Below are 20,386 nucleotides of genomic sequence, written 5' to 3' on the forward strand. Positions count from 1 at the left end.
GTGATTGGAGGAGCTGTGAGTGAGCGAGAGAGGGAAGCTGTGATTGGAGGAGCTGTGAGTGAGCGAGAGAGGGAATCTGTGATTGGAGGAGCTGTGAGAGAGAGTGAGAGGGAATCTCTGACTGGAGTTGGTGAGTGAGGGAGAGGGGGAATCTATGATTGGACCAGTTGTGCGTGAGGGAGAGAGGCAATCTGTGATTGGAGGAGTTGTGAATGAGGGAGAGGGGGAATCTGTGATTGGAGGAGTTGTGAGTGAGGGAGAGGGGGAATCTGTGATAGGAGGAGCTGTGAGTGAGGGAGAGGGGGAATCTGTGATTGGAGGAGTTGTGAGTGAGGGAGAGAGGGAATCTGTGATTGGAGGAGCAGTGAGTGAGGGTGAGAGGGAATCTGTGAATGGAGGAGTTGTGAGTGAGGGAGAGGGGGAATCACTGAATTGAGGAGCTGTGAGTGAGGGAGAGGGGGAATCTGTGATTGGAGGAGTTGTGAGCGATGGAGAGAGGGAATCTGTGATTGGAGGAGATGTGAGTGAGGGAGAGCGGGAATCTGTGATTGGAGGAGCTGTGAGTGAGGGAGAGGGGGAATCTGTGATTGGAGGAGTTGTGAGTGAGGGAGAGGGGGAATCTGTGATTGGAGGAGTTGTGAGTGAGGGAGAGAGGGAAACTGCGATTGGAGGAGTTGTGAGCGAGCGAGAGGGGGAATCTGTGATTGGAGGAGTTGTGAGTCAGGGAGAGAGGGAATCTGTGATTGGTGGAGTTGTGAGTGAGGGAAAGGCGGAATCTGTGATTGGAGGAGTTGTGAGCGAGGGAGAGAGGGAATGTGTGATTGGAGTAGATTTGAGTGAGGGAGAGGGGGAATCTGTGATTGGAGGAGCTGTGAGTGCGGGAGAGAGGGACTCTGTGATTGGAGGAGTTGTGAGTGAGGGAGAGAGGGAATCTGTGATTGGAGGAGTTGTGAGTGAGGGAGAGGGGGAATCTGTGATTGGAGGAGTCGTGAGAGCGGGAGAGAGGGAATCTGTGATTGGAGGAGTTTTGAGCGAGGGAGAGAGGGAATCTGTGATTGGAGGAGATGTGAGTGAGGGAGAGGGGGAATCTGTGATTGGAGGAGTTGTGAGTGAGCGAGAGGGGGAATCTGTGATTGGAGGAGCTGTGAGTGAGGGAGAGGGGGAATCTGTGATTGGAGGAGTTGTGAGTGAGCGAGAGAGGGAATCTGTGATTGGAGGAGTTGTGAGTGAGGGAGAGGGGGAATCTGTGATTGGAGGAGTTGTGAGAGAGGGAGAGAGGGAATCTGTGATTGGAGGCGTTGTAAGCGAAGGAGAGAGGGAATCTGTGATTGGAGGAGATGTGAGTGAGGGAGAGGGGGAATCTGTGATTGGAGTAGCTGTGAGTGAGGGAGAGAGGGAATCTGTGATTGGAGGAGTTGTGAGTGAGGGAGAGGGGGAATCTGTGATTGGAGGAGTTGTGAGTGAGGGAGAGGGGGAATCTGTGATTGGAGGAGTTGTGAGGGAGGGAGAGAGGGGGAATCTGTGATTGGAGGAGTTGTGAGTGAGGAAGAGAGGGAATCTGTGATTAGTGGAGTTGTGAGCGAGGGAGAGAGGGGGAATCTCTGATTGGAGGAGTTGTGATTGAGGGAGAGAGGGGGAATCTGTGATTGGAGGAGTTGTGAGTGAGGGAGAGGGGGAATCTGTGATTGGAGGAGTTGTGATTGACGGAGAGAGGCGGAATCTGTGATTGGAGGAGTTGGGAGTGAGGGAGAGAGGGAATCTGTGATTGGAGGAGTTGTGAGTGAGCAAGAGAGGGAATCTGTGATTGGAGGAGTTGTGAGTGAGGGAGAGAGGGAATCTGTGATTGGAGGAGTTGTGAGTGAGGGAGAGGGGGAATCTGTGACTGGAGGAGATGTGAGTGAGGGAGATGGGGAATCTGTGATTGGAGGAGTTGTGAGTGAGGGAGAGAGGGAATCTGTGATTGGAGATGTTGTGAGCGAGGGAGAGAGGGAATCTGTGATTGGAGGAGTAGTGAGTGAGGGAGAGGGGGAATCTGTGATTGGAGGAGTTGTGAGTGAGGGAGAGAGGGAATCTGTGATTGGAGGAGTTGTGAGCGAGGGAGAGAGGGAATCTGTGATTGGAGGACATGTGAGTGAGGGAGAGGGGGAATCTGTGATTGTAGGAGTTGTGAGTGAGGGAGAGGGGGAATCTGTGATTGGAGGAGTTGTGAGTGAGGGAGAGGGGGAATCTGTGATTGGAGGAGTTGTAAGTGAGGGAGAGAGGGAAACTGCGATTGGAGGAGTTGTGAGTGAGCGAGAGAGGGAATCTGTGATTGGAGGAGATGTGAGTGAGGGAGAGGGGGAATCTGTGATTGGAGGAGCTGTGAGTGAGGGTGTAAGGGAATCTGTGATTGGAGGAGTAGTGAGTGAGGGGAGAGGGAATCTGTGATTGGGGGAGTTGTGAGCGAGTGAGAGGGGGAATCTGTGATTGGAGGAGATGTGAGTGAGGGAGAGGGGCAATCTGTGATTGGAGGAGTTGTGAGTGAGGGAGAGAGGGAATCTGTGATTGGAGGAGTTGTGAGCGAGGGAGAGAGGGAAACTGTGATTGGAGGAGTTGTGAGTGTGGGAGAGAGGGAATCTGTGATTGGTGGAGTTGTGAGTGAGGGAGAGAGGGAATCTGTGATTGGTGGAGTTGTGAGTGAGGGAGAGAGCGAATCTGTGATTGGAGGAGTTGTGAGTGAGGGAGAGGGGGAATCTGTGATTGGAGGAGTTGTGAGTGAGGAAGAGAGGGAATCTGTGATTGAAGGAGTTGTGAGCGAGGGAGAGAGGGAATCTGTGATTGGAGGAGATGTGAGTGAGGGAGAGGGGCAATCTGTGATTGGAGGAGTAGTGTGTGAGCGAGAGAGGGAATCTGTGATTGGAGGAGAAGTGAGTGAGCGAGAGAGGGAATCTGTGATTGGAGGAGTTGTGAGTGAGCGAGAGGGGGAATCTGTGATTGGAGGAATTGTGAGTGAGGGAGAGAGGGAATCTGTGATTGGAGGAGTTGTGAGTGAGCGAGAGAGGGAATCTGTGATTGGAGGCGATGTGAGTGAGGGAGAGAAGGAATCTGTGATTGGAGGAGCAGTGATTGAGGGAGAGAGGGGGAATCTGTGATTGGAGGAGTAGTGAGTGAGGGAGAGAGGGAACCTGCGATTGGAGGAGATGTGAGTGAGCGAGAGAGGGAATCTGTGATTAGAATAGTAGTGAGTGAGGGAGAGGGGGAATCTGTGATTGGAGGAATTGTGAGTGAGGGAGAGGGGGAATCTGTGATTGGAGGAGTTGTGAGCGAGGGAGAGAGGGAATCTGTGATTGGAGGAGATGTGAGTGAGGGAGAGAGGGAATCTGTGATTGGAGGAGTTGTGAGTAAGGGAGAGGGGGAATCTGTGATTGGAGAAGTTGTGATTGAGGTAAAGGGGGAATCTGTGATTGGAGGAGCTGTGAGCGAGGGAGAGAGGGAATCTGTGATTGGAGGAGATGTGAGTGAGGGAGAGGGGGAATCTGTGATTGGAGGAGCTGTGAGTGAGGGAGAGATGGAATCTGTGATTGGAGGAGATGTGAGTGAGGGAGAGGGGGAATCTGTGATTGGAGGAGTTGTGAGTGAGGGAGATGGGGTATTTGTGATTGGAGGAGTTGTGAGTGAGGCAGAGAGGGAATCTGTGATTGGAGGAGTTGTGAGCGAGGGAGAGAGGGAATCTGTGATTGGAGGAGATGTGAGTGAGGGAGAGGGGGAATCTGTGATTGGAGTAGCGGTGAGTGAGGGAGAGAAGGATTCTGTGATTGGAGGAGTTGTGAGTGAGGGAGAGAGGGAATCTGTGATTGGGGGAGTTGTGAGCGAGTGAGAGGGGGAATCTGTGATTGGAGGAGTTGTGAGTGAGGGCGAGGGTGAATCTGATATTGGAGGAGTTGTGAGTGAGGGAGAGGGGGAATCTGTGATTGGAGGAGTTGTGAATGAGCGAGAGAGGGAATCTGTGATTGGAGGTGTTGTGAGTGAGGGAGAGAGGGAATCTGTGATTGGAGGAGATGTGAGTGAGGGAGAGGGGGAATCTGTGATTGGAGGAGTTGTGAGTGAGGGAGAGGGGGAATCTGTGATTGGAGGAGTTGTGAGTGAGGAAGTGAGGGAATCTGTGATTAGAGGAGTTGTGAGCGAGGGAGAGAGGGGGAATCTGTGATTGGAGGAGTTGTGATTGAGGGAGAGAGGGGGAATCTGTGATTGGAGGAGTTGTGAGTGAGGGAGAGGGGGAATCTGTGATTGGAGGAGTTGTGATTGAGGGAGAGAGGGGGAATCTGTGATTGGAGGAGTTGTGAGTGAGGGAGAGAGGTTATCTGTGATTGGAGGAGTTGTGAGTGAGCAAGAGAGGGAATCTGTGATTGGAGGAGTTGTGAGCGAGGGAGAGGGGGAATCTGTGATTGAAGGAGTTGTGAGTGAGGGAGAGGGGGAATCTGTGATTGGAGGAGTTGTGAGCGAGGGAGAGGGGGAATCTGTGATTGGAGGAGATGTGAGCGAGGGAGAGGGGGAATCTGTGATTGGAGGAGTTGTGAGCGAGGGAGAGGGGGAAATCTGTGAATGGAGGAGTTGTGAGTGAGGGAGAGAGGGAATCTGTGATTGGAGGAGTTGTGAGTGAGGGAGAGGGGGAATCTGTGATAAGACGAGTTGTGAGTGATGGAGAGAGGGAATCTGTGATTGGAGGAGTTGTGAGTGAGGGAAAGAGGGAATCTGTGATTGGAGTAGTTGTGAGTGAGGGAGAGAGGGAATCTGTGATTGGAGGAGCTGTGAGTGAGCGAGAGAGGGAAGCTGTGATTGGAGGAGCTGTGAGTGAGCGAGAGAGGGAATCTGTGATTGGAGGAGCTGTGAGAGAGAGTGAGAGGGAATCTCTGACTGGAGTTGGTGAGTGAGGGAGAGGGGGAATCTATGATTGGACCAGTTGTGCGTGAGGGAGAGAGGCAATCTGTGATTGGAGGAGTTGTGAATGAGGGAGAGGGGGAATCTGTGATTGGAGGAGTTGTGAGTGAGGGAGAGGGGGAATCTGTGATAGGAGGAGCTGTGAGTGAGGGAGAGGGGGAATCTGTGATTGGAGGAGTTGTGAGTGAGGGAGAGAGGGAATCTGTGATTGGAGGAGCAGTGAGTGAGGGTGAGAGGGAATCTGTGAATGGAGGAGTTGTGAGTGAGGGAGAGGGGGAATCACTGAATTGAGGAGCTGTGAGTGAGGGAGAGGGGGAATCTGTGATTGGAGGAGTTGTGAGCGAGGGAGAGAGGGAATCTGTGATTGGAGGAGATGTGAGTGAGGGAGAGCGGGAATCTGTGATTGGAGGAGCTGTGAGTGAGGGAGAGGGGGAATCTGTGATTGGAGGAGTTGTGAGTGAGGGAGAGGGGGAATCTGTGATTGGAGGAGTTGTGAGTGAGGGAGAGAGGGAAACTGCGATTGGAGGAGTTGTGAGTGAGCGAGAGGGGGAATCTGTGATTTGAGGAGTTGTGAGTCAGGGAGAGAGGGAATCTGTGATTGGAGGAGTTGTGAGTGAGGGAAAGGCGGAATCTGTGATTGGAGGAGTTGTGAGCGAGGGAGAGAGGGAATCTGTGATTGGAGTAGATTTGAGTGAGGGAGAGGGGGAATCTGTGATTGGAGGAGCTGTGAGTGCGGGAGAGAGGGACTCTGTGATTGGAGGAGTTGTGAGTGAGGGAGAGAGGGAATCTGTGATTGGAGGAGTTGTGAGTGAGGGAGAGGGGGAATCTGTGATTGGAGGAGTCGTGAGAGCGGGAGAGAGGGAATCTGTGATTGGAGGAGTTGTGAGCGAGGGAGAGAGGGAATCTGTGATTGGAGGAGATGTGAGTGAGGGAGAGGGGGAATCTGTGATTGGAGGAGTTGTGAGTGAGCGAGAGGGGGAATCTGTGATTGGAGGAGCTGTGAGTGAGGGAGAGGGGGAATCTGTGATTGGAGGAGTTGTGAGTGAGCGAGAGAGGGAATCTGTGATTGGAGGAGTTGTGAGTGAGGGAGAGGGGGAATCTGTGATTGGAGGAGTTGTGAGAGAGGGAGAGAGGGAATCTGTGATTGGAGGCGTTGTAAGCGAAGGAGAGAGGGAATCTGTGATTGGAGGAGATGTGAGTGAGGGAGAGGGGGAATCTGTGATTGGAGTAGCTGTGAGTGAGGGAGAGAGGGAATCTGTGATTGGAGGAGTTGTGAGTGAGGGAGAGAGGGAATCTGTGATTGGGGGAGTTATGAGCGAGTGAGAGGGGGAATCTGTGATTGGAGGAGTTGTGAGTGAGGGAGAAGGTGAATCTGTGATTGGAGGAGTTGTGAGTGAGGGAGAGAGGGAATTTGTGATTGGAGGAGTTGTGAGTGAGCGAGAGAGGGAATATGTGATTGGCGGTGTTGTGAGTGAGGGAGAGAGGGAATCTGTGATTGGAGGAGTTGTGAGTGAGGGAGAGGGGGAATCTGTGATTGGAGGAGTTGTGAGTGAGGGAGAGGGGGAATCTGTGATTGGAGGAGTTGTGAGGGAGGGAGAGAGGGGGAATCTGTGATTGGAGGAGTTGTGAGTGAGGAAGAGAGGGAATCTGTGATTAGTGGAGTTGTGAGCGAGGGAGAGAGGGGGAATCTCTGATTGGAGGAGTTGTGATTGAGGGAGAGAGGGGGAATCTGTGATTGGAGGAGTTGTGAGTGAGGGAGAGGGGGAATCTGTGATTGGAGGAGTTGTGATTGACGGAGAGAGGCGGAATCTGTGATTGGAGGAGTTGGGAGTGAGGGAGAGAGGGAATCTGTGATTGGAGGAGTTGTGAGTGAGCAAGAGAGGGAATCTGTGATTGGAGGAGTTGTGAGTGAGGGAGAGAGGGAATCTGTGATTGGAGGAGTTGTGAGTGAGGGAGAGGGGGAATCTGTGACTGGAGGAGATGTGAGTGAGGGAGATGGGGAATCTGTGATTGGAGGAGTTGTGAGCGAGGGAGAGAGGGAATCTGTGATTGGAGGACATGTGAGTGAGGGAGAGGGGGAATCTGTGATTGTAGGAGTTGTGAGTGAGGGAGAGGGGGAATCTGTGATTGGAGGAGTTGTGAGTGAGGGAGAGGGGGAATCTGTGATTGGAGGAGTTGTAAGTGAGGGAGAGAGGGAAACTGCGATTGGAGGAGTTGTGAGTGAGCGAGAGAGGGAATCTGTGATTGGAGGAGATGTGAGTGAGGGAGAGGGGGAATCTGTGATTGGAGGAGCTGTGAGTGAGGGTGTAAGGGAATCTGTGATTGGAGGAGTAGTGAGTGAGGGGAGAGGGAATCTGTGATTGGGGGAGTTGTGAGCGAGTGAGAGGGGGAATCTGTGATTGGAGGAGTTGTGAGTGAGCGAGAGAGGGAATCTGTGATTGGAGGAGTTGTGAGTGAGGGAGAGAGGGAATCTGTGATTGGAGGAGTTGTGAGCGAGGGAGAGAGGGAAACTGTGATTGGAGGAGTTGTGAGTGTGGGAGAGAGGGAATCTGTGATTGGTGGAGTTGTGAGTGAGGGAGAGAGGGAATCTGTGATTGGTGGAGTTGTGAGTGAGGGAGAGAGCGAATCTGTGATTGGAGGAGTTGTGAGTGAGGGAGAGGGGGAATCTGTGATTGGAGGAGTTGTGAGTGAGGAAGAGAGGGAATCTGTGATTGAAGGAGTTGTGAGCGAGGGAGAGAGGGAATCTGTGATTGGAGGAGATGTGAGTGAGGGAGAGGGGCAATCTGTGATTGGAGGAGTAGTGTGTGAGCGAGAGAGGGAATCTGTGATTGGAGGAGAAGTGAGTGAGCGAGAGAGGGAATCTGTGATTGGAGGAGTTGTGAGTGAGCGAGAGGGGGAATCTGTGATTGGAGGAATTGTGAGTGAGGGAGAGAGGGAATCTGTGATTGGAGGAGTTGTGAGTGAGCGAGAGAGGGAATCTGTGATTGGAGGCGATGTGAGTGAGGGAGAGAAGGAATCTGTGATTGGAGGAGCAGTGATTGAGGGAGAGAGGGGGAATCTGTGATTGGAGGAGTAGTGAGTGAGGGAGAGTGGGAACCTGCGATTGGAGGAGATGTGAGTGAGCGAGAGAGGGAATCTGTGATTAGAATAGTAGTGAGTGAGGGAGAGGGGGAATCTGTGATTGGAGGAGTTGTGAGTGAGGGAGAGGGGGAATCTGTGATTGGAGGAGTTGTGAGCGAGGGAGAGAGGGAATCTGTGATTGGCGGAGATGTGAGTGAGGGAGAGAGGGAATCTGTGATTGGAGGAGTTGTGAGTAAGGGAGAGGGGGAATCTGTGATTGGAGAAGTTGTGATTGAGGGAAAGGGGGAATCTGTGATTGGAGGAGTTGTGAGCGAGGGAGAGAGGGAATCTGTGATTGGAGGAGATGTGAGTGAGGGAGAGGGGGAATCTGTGATTGGAGGAGCTGTGAGTGAGGGAGAGATGGAATCTGTGATTGGAGGAGTTGTGAGTGAAGGAGAGAGGGAATCTGTGATTGGAGGAATTGTGATTGAGGGAGAGGGGGAATCTGTGATTGGAGGAGTTGTGAGTGAGGGAGAGGGGGAATCGTTGATTGGAAGAGTTGTGAGTGAGGAAGAGAGGGAATCTGTGATTAGAGGAGTTGTGAGCGAGGGAGAGAGGGGGAATCTGTGATTGGAGAAGTTGTGATTGAGGGAGGGAGGTCGAATCTGTGATTGGAGGAGTTGTGAGTCAGGGAGAGGGGGAATCTGTGATTGGAGGAGTTGTGATTGAGGGAGAGAGGGCGAATCTGTGATTGGAGGAGTTGTGAGTGAGGGGGAGGTTAAATCTGTGATTGGGGGAGTTGTGAGTGAGGGAGAGAGAGAATCGATGATTGGAGGAGTTGTGAGTGAGCGAGAGAGTGAATCTGTGATTGGAGGTGTTTTGAGTGAGGGAGAGAGGCAATCTGTGATTGGAGGAGTTGTGAGTGAGGGAGAGGGGGAATCTGTGATTGGAGGAGTTGTGAGTGAGGGAGAGGGGGAATCTGTGATTGGAGGAGTTGTGAGTGAGGAAGAGAGGGAAGCTGTGATTAGAGGAGTTGTGAGCGAGGGAGAGAGGGGGAATCACTGATTGGAGGAGTTGTGATTGAGGGAGAGAGGGGGAATCTGTGATTGGAGGAGTTGTGAGTGAGGGAGAGGGGGAATCTGTGATTGGAGGAGTTGTGTTTGAGGGAGAGAGGGGGAATCTGTGATTGGAGGAGTTGTGAGGGAGGGAGAGAGGGAATCTGTGATTGGAGGAGTTATGAGTGAGAAAGAGAGGGAATCTGTGATTGGAGGAGTTGTGAGTGAGGGAGAGGGGGAATCTGTGATTGGAGGAGTTGTGAGCGAGGGAGAGGGGGAATCTGTGATTGAAGGAGTTGTGAGTGAGCGAGAGAGGGAATCTGTGATTAGAGGAGTTGTGAGCGAGGGAGTGGGGGAATCTGTGATTGGAGGAGATGTGAGCGAGGGAGAGAGGGAATCTGTGATTGGAGGAGTTGTGAGCGAGGGAGAGGGGGAAATCTGTGAATGGAGGAGTTGCGAGTGAGGGAGAGAGGGAATCTGTGATTGGAGGAGTTGTGAGTGAGGGAGAGGGGGAATCTGTGATAAGACGAGTTGTGAGTGAGTGAGAGAGGGAATCTGTGCTTGGAGGAGTTGTGAGTGAGGGAGAGGGGGAATCTGTGATTGGAGGACTTGTGCGTGAGGGTGAGGGGGAATCTGAGATTAGACGAGTAGTGAGTGAGGGATAGGGGGAATCTGTGCTTGGAGGAGTTGTGAGTGAGGGAGAGAGGGAAACTGTGATTAAAGTTGTGAGTGAGGGAGAGAGGGAATCAGTGATTGGAGGAGCTGTGAGTGAGGGAGAGGGGTAATCTGTGATTGGAAAAGTTGTGAGTGAGGGAGAGGGGGAATCTGTGATTGGAGGAGTTGTGAGTGAGGGGGAGAGGGGGAATCTGGGATTGGAGTAGTTGTGAGTGTGGGAGAGGGGGAATCTGTGAATGGAGGAGCTGTGAGTGAGGGAGAGGGGAAATTTGTGATTGGAGGAGTTGTGAGTGAGGGAGAGAGGGAATCTGTGATTGGAGTAGTTGTGAGTGAGGGAGAGAGGGAATCGGTGATTGGAGGAGTTGTGAGTGAGGGAGAGGGGGAATCTGTGATTGGAGGAGCTGTGAGTGAGGGAGAGGGGGAATCTGTGATTGGAGGAGTTGTGAGTGAGGGAGAGGGAATCTGTGATTGGAGGAGTTGTGAGTGAGGGAGAGGGGGAATCTGTGATTGGAGGAACAGTGACGAGGGGGAGAGGGGGAATCTGTGATTGGAGGAGTTGTGAGTGAGGGACGGAGGAAATCTGTGATTGGAGGAGTTGTGTGTGAGGGAGAGAGGGAATCTGTGATTGGAGGAGTTGAGAGTGAACGAGAGAGGGAATCTGTATAGGAGGAGTTGTGAGCGAGGGAGAGGGGGAATCTGTGATTGGAGGAGTTGTGAGTGAGGGAGAGGGGAGATCTGTGATTGGAGGAGCTGTGAGTGAGGGAGAGAGGGGGTATCTGTGATTGGAGGAGTTGTGAGTGAGCGAGAGAGGGATCCTGTGAATGGAGGAATTGTGAGTGAGGGAGAGGGGGAATCTGTGATTGGAGGAGTTGTGAGCGAGTGAGAGAGTTAATCTGTGATTGGAGGAGCTGTGAGTGAGGGAGAGGGGGAATCTGTGATTGGAGGAGTTGTGAGTGCTGGAGAGTGGAAATCTGTGATTGGAGGAGTTGTGAGTGAGGGAGAGGGGGAATCTGTGTTTGGAGGAGATGTGAGTGAGGAGAGGGGGAATCTGTGATTGGAGGAGTTGTGAGTGAGGGAGAGAGGGAATCTGTGATTGGAGGAGTTGTGAGCGAGGGGGAGAGGGGAATCTGTGATTGGAGGAGATGTGAGTGAAGGAGAGGGGGAACCTGTGATTAGAGGAGTTGTGAGTGAGGGAGAGGGGGAATCTGTGATTGGAGGAGTATGAGTGAGGGAGAGAGGGAATCTGTGATTGGATGAGTTGTGAGCGAGGGAGAGAGGGAATCTGTGATTGGCGGAGATGTGAGTGAGGGAGAGGGGGAATCTGTGATTGGATGAGTTGTGAGTGACGGAGAGGGGGAATCTGTGATTGGAGTAGTTGTGAGTGAGGGAGAGAGGGAATCTGTGTTTGGAGGAGTTGTGAGCGAGGGAGAGAGGGAATATGTGATTGGAGGAGATGTGAGTGAGGGAGAGGGGGAATCTGTGATTGGATGAGCTGTGAGTGAGGGAGAGAGGGAATCTGTGATTGGAGGAGTTGTGAGTGAGGGAGAGAGGGAATCTGTGATTGGGGGAGTTGTGAGTGAGGGAGAGGCGGAATCTGTGATTGGAGGAGTTGTGAGTGAGGGAGAGGAGGAATCTGTGATTGGAGGAGTTGTGAGTGAGGGAGAGAGGGAATCTGTGATTGGAGGAGTTGTGAGTGAGCGAGAGAGGGAATCTGTGATTGGAGGTGTTGTGAGTGAGGGAGAGCGGGAATCTGTGATTGGAAGAGTTGTGAGTGAAGGAGAGGGGGAATCTGTGATTGGAGGAGTTTTGAGTGAGGGAGAGAGGGAATCAGTGATTGGAGGAGCTGTGAGTGAGGGAGAGCGGGGGAATCTGGGATTGCAGTAGTTGTGAGTGTGGGAGAGGGGGAATCTGTGATTGGAGGATTTGTGAGTGAGGGACGGAGGAAATCTGTGAATGGAGGAGTTATGAGTGAGGGAGAGAGGGAATCTGTGGTTGGAGGAGTTGAGAGTGAACGAGAGAGGGAATCTGTGATTGGAGGAGTTGTGATCGAGGGAGAGGGGGAATCTGTGATTGGAGGAGTTGTGAGTGAGGGAGAGGGGGGATCTGTGATTGGAGGAGCAGTGAGTGAGGGAGAGAGGGGGTATCTGTGATTGGAGGAGTTGTGAGTGAGCGAGAGAGGGATTCTGTGATTGGAGGAGTTGTGAGTGAGGGAGAGGGGGAATCTGTGATTGGAGGAGTTGTGATCGAGTGAGAGAGGGAATCTGTGATTGGAGGAGTTGTGAGTGAGGGAGAGGGGGAATCTGTGATTGGACGAGTTGTGAGTGAGGGGGAGCGGGAATCTGTGATTGGAGGAGCTGTGAGTGAGGGAGAGGGGGAATCTGTGATTGGTGGAGTTGTGAGTGAGAGAGAGTGGAAATCTGTGATTGGAGGAGTTGTTAGTGAGGGACAGGGGGAATCTGTGCTGGGAGGAGATGTGAGTGAGGGAGAGGGGGAATCTGTGATTGGAGGAGTTGTGAGTGAGGGAGAGAGGGAATCTGTGATTGGAGAAGTTGTGAGCGAGGGGGAGAGAGAATCTGTGATTGGAGGAGCTGTGAGTGAGGGAGAGGGGGCATCTGTGATTAGAGGAGTTGTGAGTGAGGGAGAGGGGGAATCTGTGATTGGAGGAGTTGTGAGTGAGGGAGAGAGGGAATCTGTGATTGGATGAGTTGTGAGCGAGGGAGAGAGGGAATCTGTGATTGGAGGAGATGTGAGTGAGGGAGAGGGAGAATCTGTGATTGGAGGAGTTGTGAGTGAGGGAGAGGGGGAATCTGTGATTGGAGTAGTTGTGAGTGAGGGAGAGAGGGAATCTGTGTTTGGAGGAGTTGTGAGCGAGGGAGAGAGGGAATATGTGATTGGAGGAGATGTGAGTGAGGGAGAGGGGGAATCTGTGATTGGATGAGCTGTGAGTGAGGGAGAGAGGTAATCTGTGATTGGAGGAGTTGTGAGTGAGGGAGAGAGGGAATCTGTGATTGGGGGAGTTGTGAGCGAGGGAGAGGGGGAATCTGTGATTGGAGGAGTTGTAAGTGAGGGAGAGGGGGAATCTGTGATTGGAGGAGTTGTGAGTGAGGGAGAGAGGGAATCTGTGATTGGAGGAGTTGTGAGTGAGCGAGAGAGGGACTCTGTGATTGGAGGAGTTTTGAGTGAGGGAGAGAGGGAATCAGTGATTGGAGGAGCTGTGAGTGAGGGAGAGGGGTAATTTGTGATTGGAAAAGTTTTGAGTGAGGGAGAGGGCGAGTCTGTGATTGGAGGAGTTGTGAGTGAGGGAGAGAGGGGGAATTTGGGATTGCAGTAGTTGTGAGTGTGGGAGAGGGGGAATCTGTGATTGGTGGAGTTGAGAGTGAGGGAGAGGGGGAATCTGTGATTGGAGGAGTTGTGAGTGAGGGAAAGAGGGAATCTGTGATTGGAGTAGTTGTGAGTGAGGGAGAGAGGGAATCTGTGGTTGCAGGAGCTGTGAGTGAGAGTGAGAGGGAATCTGTGATTGGAGTTGTGAGTGAGGGACAGGGGGATTCTGCGATTGGAGGAGCTGTGAGTGAGCGAGAGAGGGAATCTATGATTGGAGGAGTTGTGAGTGAGCGAGAGAGGGGGGATCTGTGATTGGAGGAGTTGTGAGGGAGGGAGAGAGGGTATCTGTGATTGGAGGAGTTGTGAGTGAGCAAGAGAGGGAATCTGTGATTGGAGGAGTTGTGAGTGAGGGAGAGGGGGAATCTGTGATTGGAGGAGTTGTGAGCGAGGGAGAGGGCGAATCTGTGATTGAAGGAGTTGTGAGTGAGCGAGAGGGGGAATCTGTGATTAGAGGAGTTGTGAGCGAGGGAGTGGGGGAATCTGGGATTGGAGGAGATGTGAGCGAGGTAGAGAGGGAATCTGTGATTGGAGGAGTTGTGAGCGAGGGAGAGGGGGAAATCTGTGAATGGAGGAGTTTCGAGTGAGGGAGAGAGGGAATCTGTGATTGGAGGAGTTGTGAGTGAGGGAGAGGGGGAATCTGTGATAAGACGAGTTGTGAGTGAGGGAGAGAGGGAATCTGTGCTTGGAGGAGTTGTGAGTGAGGGAGAGGGGGAATCTGTGATTGGAGGACTTGTGCGTGAGGGTGAGAGGGAATCTGAGATTTGACGAGTAGTGAGTGAGGGATAGGGGGAATCTGTGCTTGGAGGAGTTGTGAGTGAGGGGGAGAGGGGGAATCTGGGATTGGAGTAGTTGTGAGTGTGGGAGAGGGGGAATCTGTGATTGGAGGAGTTGAGAGTGAGGGAGAGGGGAAATCTGTGATTGGAGGAGTTGTGAGTGAGGGAGAGAGGGAATCTGTGATTGGAGTAGTTGTGAGTGAGGGAGAGAGGGAATCGGTGATTGGAGGAGCTGTTAGTGAGCGAGAGAGGGAATCTGTGATTGGAGGAGCTGTGAGTGAGAGTGAGAGGGAATCTGTGATTGGAGTTGTGAGTGAGGGACAGGGGGATTCTGTGATTGGAGGAGCTGTGAGTGAGCGAGAGAGGGAATCTATGATTGGAGGAGTTGTGAGTGAGCGAGAGAGGGGGGATCTGTGATTTGAGGAGCTGTGAGTGAGGGAGAGAGGGAATCTGTGATTGGAGGAGTTGTGAGTGAGGGAGGGGGAACCTGTGATTGGAGGAGTTGTGAGTGAGGGAGAGGGGGAATCTATGATTGGAGCAGCTGTGAGTGAGGCAGAGAGGCAATCAGTGATTGGAGGAGTTGTGAATGAGGGAGAGGGGGAATCTGTGATTGGAGGAGTTGTGAGTGAGGGAGAGGGGGAATCTGTGATTGGAGGAGCTGTGAGTGCCGGAGAGGGGGAATCAGTGATTGGAGGAGTTGTGAGTGAGGGAGAGGGGGAATCTGTGATTGGTGGAGCTGTGAGTGAGGGTGAGAGGGAATCTGTGATTGGAGGAGTTGTGAGTGAGGGAGAGGGGGAATCTGTGATTGGAGGAGCTGTGAGTGAGGGAGAGGGGGAATCTGAGCTTGGAGGAGTTGTGAGTGAGGGAGAGAGGGAATCTGTGATTGGAGGAGTTGTGAGTTAGCGAGATAGGGAATCTGTGATTGTTAGGAGTTGTGAGTGAGGGAGAGGGGGAATCTGTGATTGAAGGAGTTGTGAGTGAGGGAGAGGGGGAATCTGTGATTGGAGGAGTTGTGAGTGAGGGAGAGGGGGAAATCTGTGAATGGAGAAGTTGTGAGTGAGGGAGAGAGGGAATCTGTGATTGGAGGAGTTGTGAGTGAGGGAGAGGGGGAATCTGTGATAAGACGAGTTGTGAGTGAGGGAGAGAGGGAATCTGTGATTGGAGGATTTGTGCGTGAGGGAGAGGGGGAATCTGAGCTTGGAGGAGTTGTGAGCGAGGGAGAGGGGGAATCTGTGATTGGAGGAGTTGTGAGTGAGGGAGAGAGAGAATCTGTGATTGGAAAGTTGTGAGTGAGGGAGAGGGGGAATCTGTGATAAGACGAGTTGTGAGTGAGGGAGAGAGGGAATCTGTGATTGGAGGATTTGTGCGTGAGGGAGAGGGGGAATCTGAGCTTGGAGGAGTTGTGAGCGAGGGAGAGGGGGAATCTGTGATTGGAGGAGTTGTGAGTGAGGGAGAGAGGGAATCAGTGATTGGAGGAGTAGTGAGTGAGGGAGAGGGGGAATCTGTGATTGGATGAGCTGTGAGTGAGGGAGAGGGAAATCTGTGATTGGAGGAGTTGTGAGTGAGGGAGAGGGGGAATCTGTGATTGGAGGAGTTGTGAGTGAGGGAGATAGGGAATCTGTGATTGGAGGAGTTGTGAGTGAGGGAGAGAGGGAATCTGTGATTGGAGGAGTTGTGAGTGAGGGAGAGGGGGAATCTGTGATGCGAGGAGTTGTGAGTGAGGGAGAGGGGGAATCTGTGATTGGAGGAGTTGTGAGTGAGGGAGAGAGGGAGTCTGTGATTGGAGCAGTTGTGAGCGAGGGAGAGAGGGAATCTGTGATTGGAGGAGTTGTGAGTGAGGGAGAGAGGGAATCTGTGATTGGAGGAGTTGTGAGTGAGGGAGAGGGGGAATCTGTGATTCGAGGAGTTGTGAGTGAGGGAGATGGGGAATCTGTGATTGGATTAGTTGTGAGTGAGGGAGATGGGGAATCTGTGATTGGAGGAGTTGTGAGTCAGGGAGAGGGGGAATCTGTGATTGGAGGAGTTGTGAGTTAGCGAGAGAGGGAATCTGTGATTGGAGGAGTTGTGAGTGAGGGAGAGGGGGAATCTGTGATTGAAGGAGTTGTGAGTGAGGGAGAGGGGGAATCTGTGATTGGAGGAGTTGTGAGCGAGGGAGAGGGGGAAATCTGTGAATGGAGAAGTTGTGAGTGAGGGAGAGAGGGAATCTGTGATTGGAGGAGTTGTGAGTGAAGGAGAGGGGGAATCTGTGATAAGACGAGTTGTGAGTGAGGGAGAGAGGGAATCTGTGATTGGAGGATTTGTGCGTGAGGGAGAGGGGGAATCTGAGCTTGGATGAGTTGTGAGCGAGGGAGAGGGGGAATCAGTGATTGGAGGAGTTGTGAGTGAGGGAGAGAGGGAATCTGTGATTGGAAAGTTGTGAGTGAGGGAGAGGGGGAATCTGTGATTGGAGGAGTTGTGAGTGAGGGAGAGGGGGAATCTGAGCTTGGAGGAGTTGAGAGCGAGGGAGAGGCGGAATCTGTGATTGGAGGAGTTGTGAGTGAGGGAGAGAGGGAAAATGTGATTAGACGAGTTGTGAGTGAGGGAGAGGGGGTATCTGTGCTTTGAGGAGTTGTGAGTGAGGGAGAGAGGGAATCTGTGATTGGAGTTGTGAGTGAGGGAGAGACGGAATCTTTGATTGGAGGAGTTGTGAGTGAGGGAGAGAGGGAATCAGTGATTGGAGGAGCTGTGAGTGAGGGAGAGAGGGAATCTGTGATTGGAGGAGCTGTGATTGAGGGAGAGAGGGGGAATCTGTGTTTGGAGGAGTTGTGAGTGAGGGTGAGAGGGATTCTGTGATTGGAGGAGTTGTGAGTGAGCGAGAGAGGGAATCTGTGATTGGAGGATTTGTTAGCGAGCGAGAGGGGGAATCTGTGATTGGAGGAGTTGTGAGTGAGGGACAGAGGGAATCTGAGATTGGAGGAGTTTTGAGTGAGGGAGAGGGGAAATATGTGATTGGAGGATTTGTGAGTGAGGGAGAGGGGGAATGTGTGATTGGAGGATTTGTGAGTGAGGGAGAGAGGGAATCTGTGATTGGAGGAGTTGTGAGTGAGGGAGAGGGGGAATCTGTGATTGGAGGAGTTGTGATGAGGGAGAGGGAATCTGTGATTGGAGGACTTGTGAGTGAGGGAGAGGGGGAATCTGTGATTGGAGGAGCTGTGAGTGAGGGAGAGGGCGAATCTGTGATTGGAGGAGTTGTGAGTGAGGGAGAGGGAATCTGTGATTGGAGGAGTTGTGAGTGAGGGAGAGGGGGAATCTGTGATTGGAGGAACAGTGACGAGGGGGAGAGGGGGAATCTGTGATTGGAGGAGTTGTGAGTGAGGGACGGAGGAAATCTGTGATTGGAGGAGTTGTGTGTGAGGGAGAGAGGGAATCTGTGATTGGAGGATTTGAGAGTGAACGAGAGAGGGAATCTGTGATAGGAGGAGTTGTGAGCGAGGGAGAGGGGGAATCTGTGATTGGAGGAGTTGTGAGTGAGGGAGAGGGGAGATCTGTGATTGGAGGAGCTGTGAGTGAGGGAGAGATGGGGTATCTGTGATTGGAGGAGTTGTGAGTGAGCGAGAGAGGGATCCTGTGATTGGAGGAGTTGCGAGTGAGGGAGAGGGGGAATCTGTGATTGGAGGAGTTGTGAGCGAGTGAGAGAGGGAATCTGTGATTGGAGGAGTTGTGAGTGAGGGACAGGGGGAATCTGTGATTGGAGGAGTTGTGAGTGAGGGAGAGCGGGAATCTGTGATTGGAGGAGCTGTGAGTGAGGGAGAGGGGGAATCTCTGATTGGAGGAGTTGTGAGTGCGGGAGAGTGGAAATCTGTGATTGGAGGAGTTGTGAGTGAGGGAGAGGGGGAATCTGTGTTTGGAGGAGATGTGAGTGAGGGAGAGGGGGAATCTGTGATTGGAGGAGTTGTGAGTGAGGGAGAGAGGGAATCTGTGATTGGAGGAGTTGTGAGCGAGGGAGAGAGGGAATCTGTGATTGGAGGAGATGTGAGTGAGGGAGAGGGGGAACCTGTGATTAGAGGAGTTGTGAGTGAGGGAGAGGGGGAATCTGTGATTGGAGGAGTTGTGAGTGAGGGAGACAGGGAATCTGTGATTGGATGAGTTGTGAGCGAGGGAGAGAGGGAATCTGTGATTGGCGGAGATGTGAGTGAGGGAGAGGTGGAGTCTGTGATTGGGGGAGTTGTGAGTGACGGATAGGGGGAATCTGTGATTGGAGTAATTGTGAGTGAGGGAGAGAAGGAACCTGTGTTTGGAGGAGTTGTGAGCGAGGGAGAGAGGGAATATGTGATTGGAGGAGATGTGAGTGAGGGAGAGGGGGAATCTGTGATTGGATGAGCTGTGAGTGAGGGAGAGAGGGAATCTGTGATTGGAGGAGTTGTGAGTGAGGGAGAGAGGGAATCTGTGATTGGGGGAGTTGTGAGTGGGGGAGAGGCGGAATCTGTGATTGGAGGAGTTGTGAGTGAGGGAGAGGGGGAATCTGTGATTGGAGGAGTTGTGAGTGAGGGAGAGAAGGAATCTGTGATTGGAGGAGTTGTGAGTGAGCGAGAGAGGGAATCTGTGATTGGAGGTGTTGTGAGTGAGGGAGAGCGGGAATCTGTGATTGGAAGAGTTGTGAGTGAAGGAGAGGGGGAATCTGTGATTGGAGGAGTTTTGAGTGAGGGAGAGAGGGAATCAGTGATTGGAGGAGCTGTGAGTGAGGGAGAGAGGGGGAATCTGTGATAAGACGAGTTGTGAGTGAGGGAGAGAGGGAATCTGTGCTTGGAGGAGTTGTGAGTGAGGGAGAGGGGGAATCTGTGATTGGAGGACTTGTGCGTGAGGGTGAGAGGGAATCTGAGATTTGACGAGTAGTGAGTGAGGGATAGGGGGAATCTGTGCTTGGAGGAGTTGTGAGTGAGGGGGAGAGGGGGAATCTGGGATTGGAGTAGTTGTGAGTGTGGGAGAGGGGGAATCTGTGATTGGAGGAGTTGAGAGTGAGGGAGAGGGGAAATCTGTGATTGGAGGAGTTGTGAGTGAGGGAGAGAGGGAATCTGTGATTGGAGTAGTTGTGAGTGAGGGAGAGAGGGAATCGGTGATTGGAGGAGCTGTTAGTGAGCGAGAGAGGGAATCTGTGATTGGAGGAGCTGTGAGTGAGAGTGAGAGGGAATCTGTGATTGGAGTTGTGAGTGAGGGACAGGGGGATTCTGTGATTGGAGGAGCTGTGAGTGAGCGAGAGAGGGAATCTATGATTGGAGGAGTTGTGAGTGAGCGAGAGAGGGGGGATCTGTGATTTGAGGAGCTGTGAGTGAGGGAGAGAGGGAATCTGTGATTGGAGGAGTTGTGAGTGAGGGAGGGGGAACCTGTGATTGGAGGAGTTGTGAGTGAGGGAGAGGGGGAATCTATGATTGGAGCAGCTGTGAGTGAGGCAGAGAGGCAATCAGTGATTGGAGGAGTTGTGAATGAGGGAGAGGGGGAATCTGTGATTGGAGGAGTTGTGAGTGAGGGAGAGGGGGAATCTGTGATTGGAGGAGCTGTGAGTGCCGGAGAGGGGGAATCAGTGATTGGAGGAGTTGTGAGTGAGGGAGAGGGGGAATCTGTGATTGGTGGAGCTGTGAGTGAGGGTGAGAGGGAATCTGTGATTGGAGGAGTTGTGAGTGAGGGAGAGGGGGAATCTGTGATTGGAGGAGCTGTGAGTGAGGGAGAGGGGGAATCTGAGCTTGGAGGAGTTGTGAGTGAGGGAGAGAGGGAATCTGTGATTGGAGGAGTTGTGAGTTAGCGAGATAGGGAATCTGTGATTGTTAGGAGTTGTGAGTGAGGGAGAGGGGGAATCTGTGATTGAAGGAGTTGTGAGTGAGGGAGAGGGGGAATCTGTGATTGGAGGAGTTGTGAGTGAGGGAGAGGGGGAAATCTGTGAATGGAGAAGTTGTGAGTGAGGGAGAGAGGGAATCTGTGATTGGAGGAGTTGTGAGTGAGGGAGAGGGGGAATCTGTGATAAGACGAGTTGTGAGTGAGGGAGAGAGGGAATCTGTGATTGGAGGATTTGTGCGTGAGGGAGAGGGGGAATCTGAGCTTGGAGGAGTTGTGAGCGAGGGAGAGGGGGAATCTGTGATTGGAGGAGTTGTGAGTGAGGGAGAGAGAGAATCTGTGATTGGAAAGTTGTGAGTGAGGGAGAGGGGGAATCTGTGATAAGACGAGTTGTGAGTGAGGGAGAGAGGGAATCTGTGATTGGAGGATTTGTGCGTGAGGGAGAGGGGGAATCTGAGCTTGGAGGAGTTGTGAGCGAGGGAGAGGGGGAATCTGTGATTGGAGGAGTTGTGAGTGAGGGAGAGAGGGAATCAGTGATTGGAGGAGTAGTGAGTGAGGGAGAGGGGGAATCTGTGATTGGATGAGCTGTGAGTGAGGGAGAGGGGAAATCTGTGATTGGAGGAGTTGTGAGTGAGGGAGAGGGGGAATCTGTGATTGGAGGAGTTGTGAGTGAGGGAGATAGGGAATCTGTGATTGGAGGAGTTGTGAGTGAGGGAGAGA

Source organism: Cetorhinus maximus, chromosome 11 (genome assembly GCF_964194155.1).
Source record: "Cetorhinus maximus chromosome 11, sCetMax3.hap1.1, whole genome shotgun sequence".
Classification (NCBI taxonomy): Eukaryota; Metazoa; Chordata; class Chondrichthyes; order Lamniformes; family Cetorhinidae; genus Cetorhinus; species Cetorhinus maximus.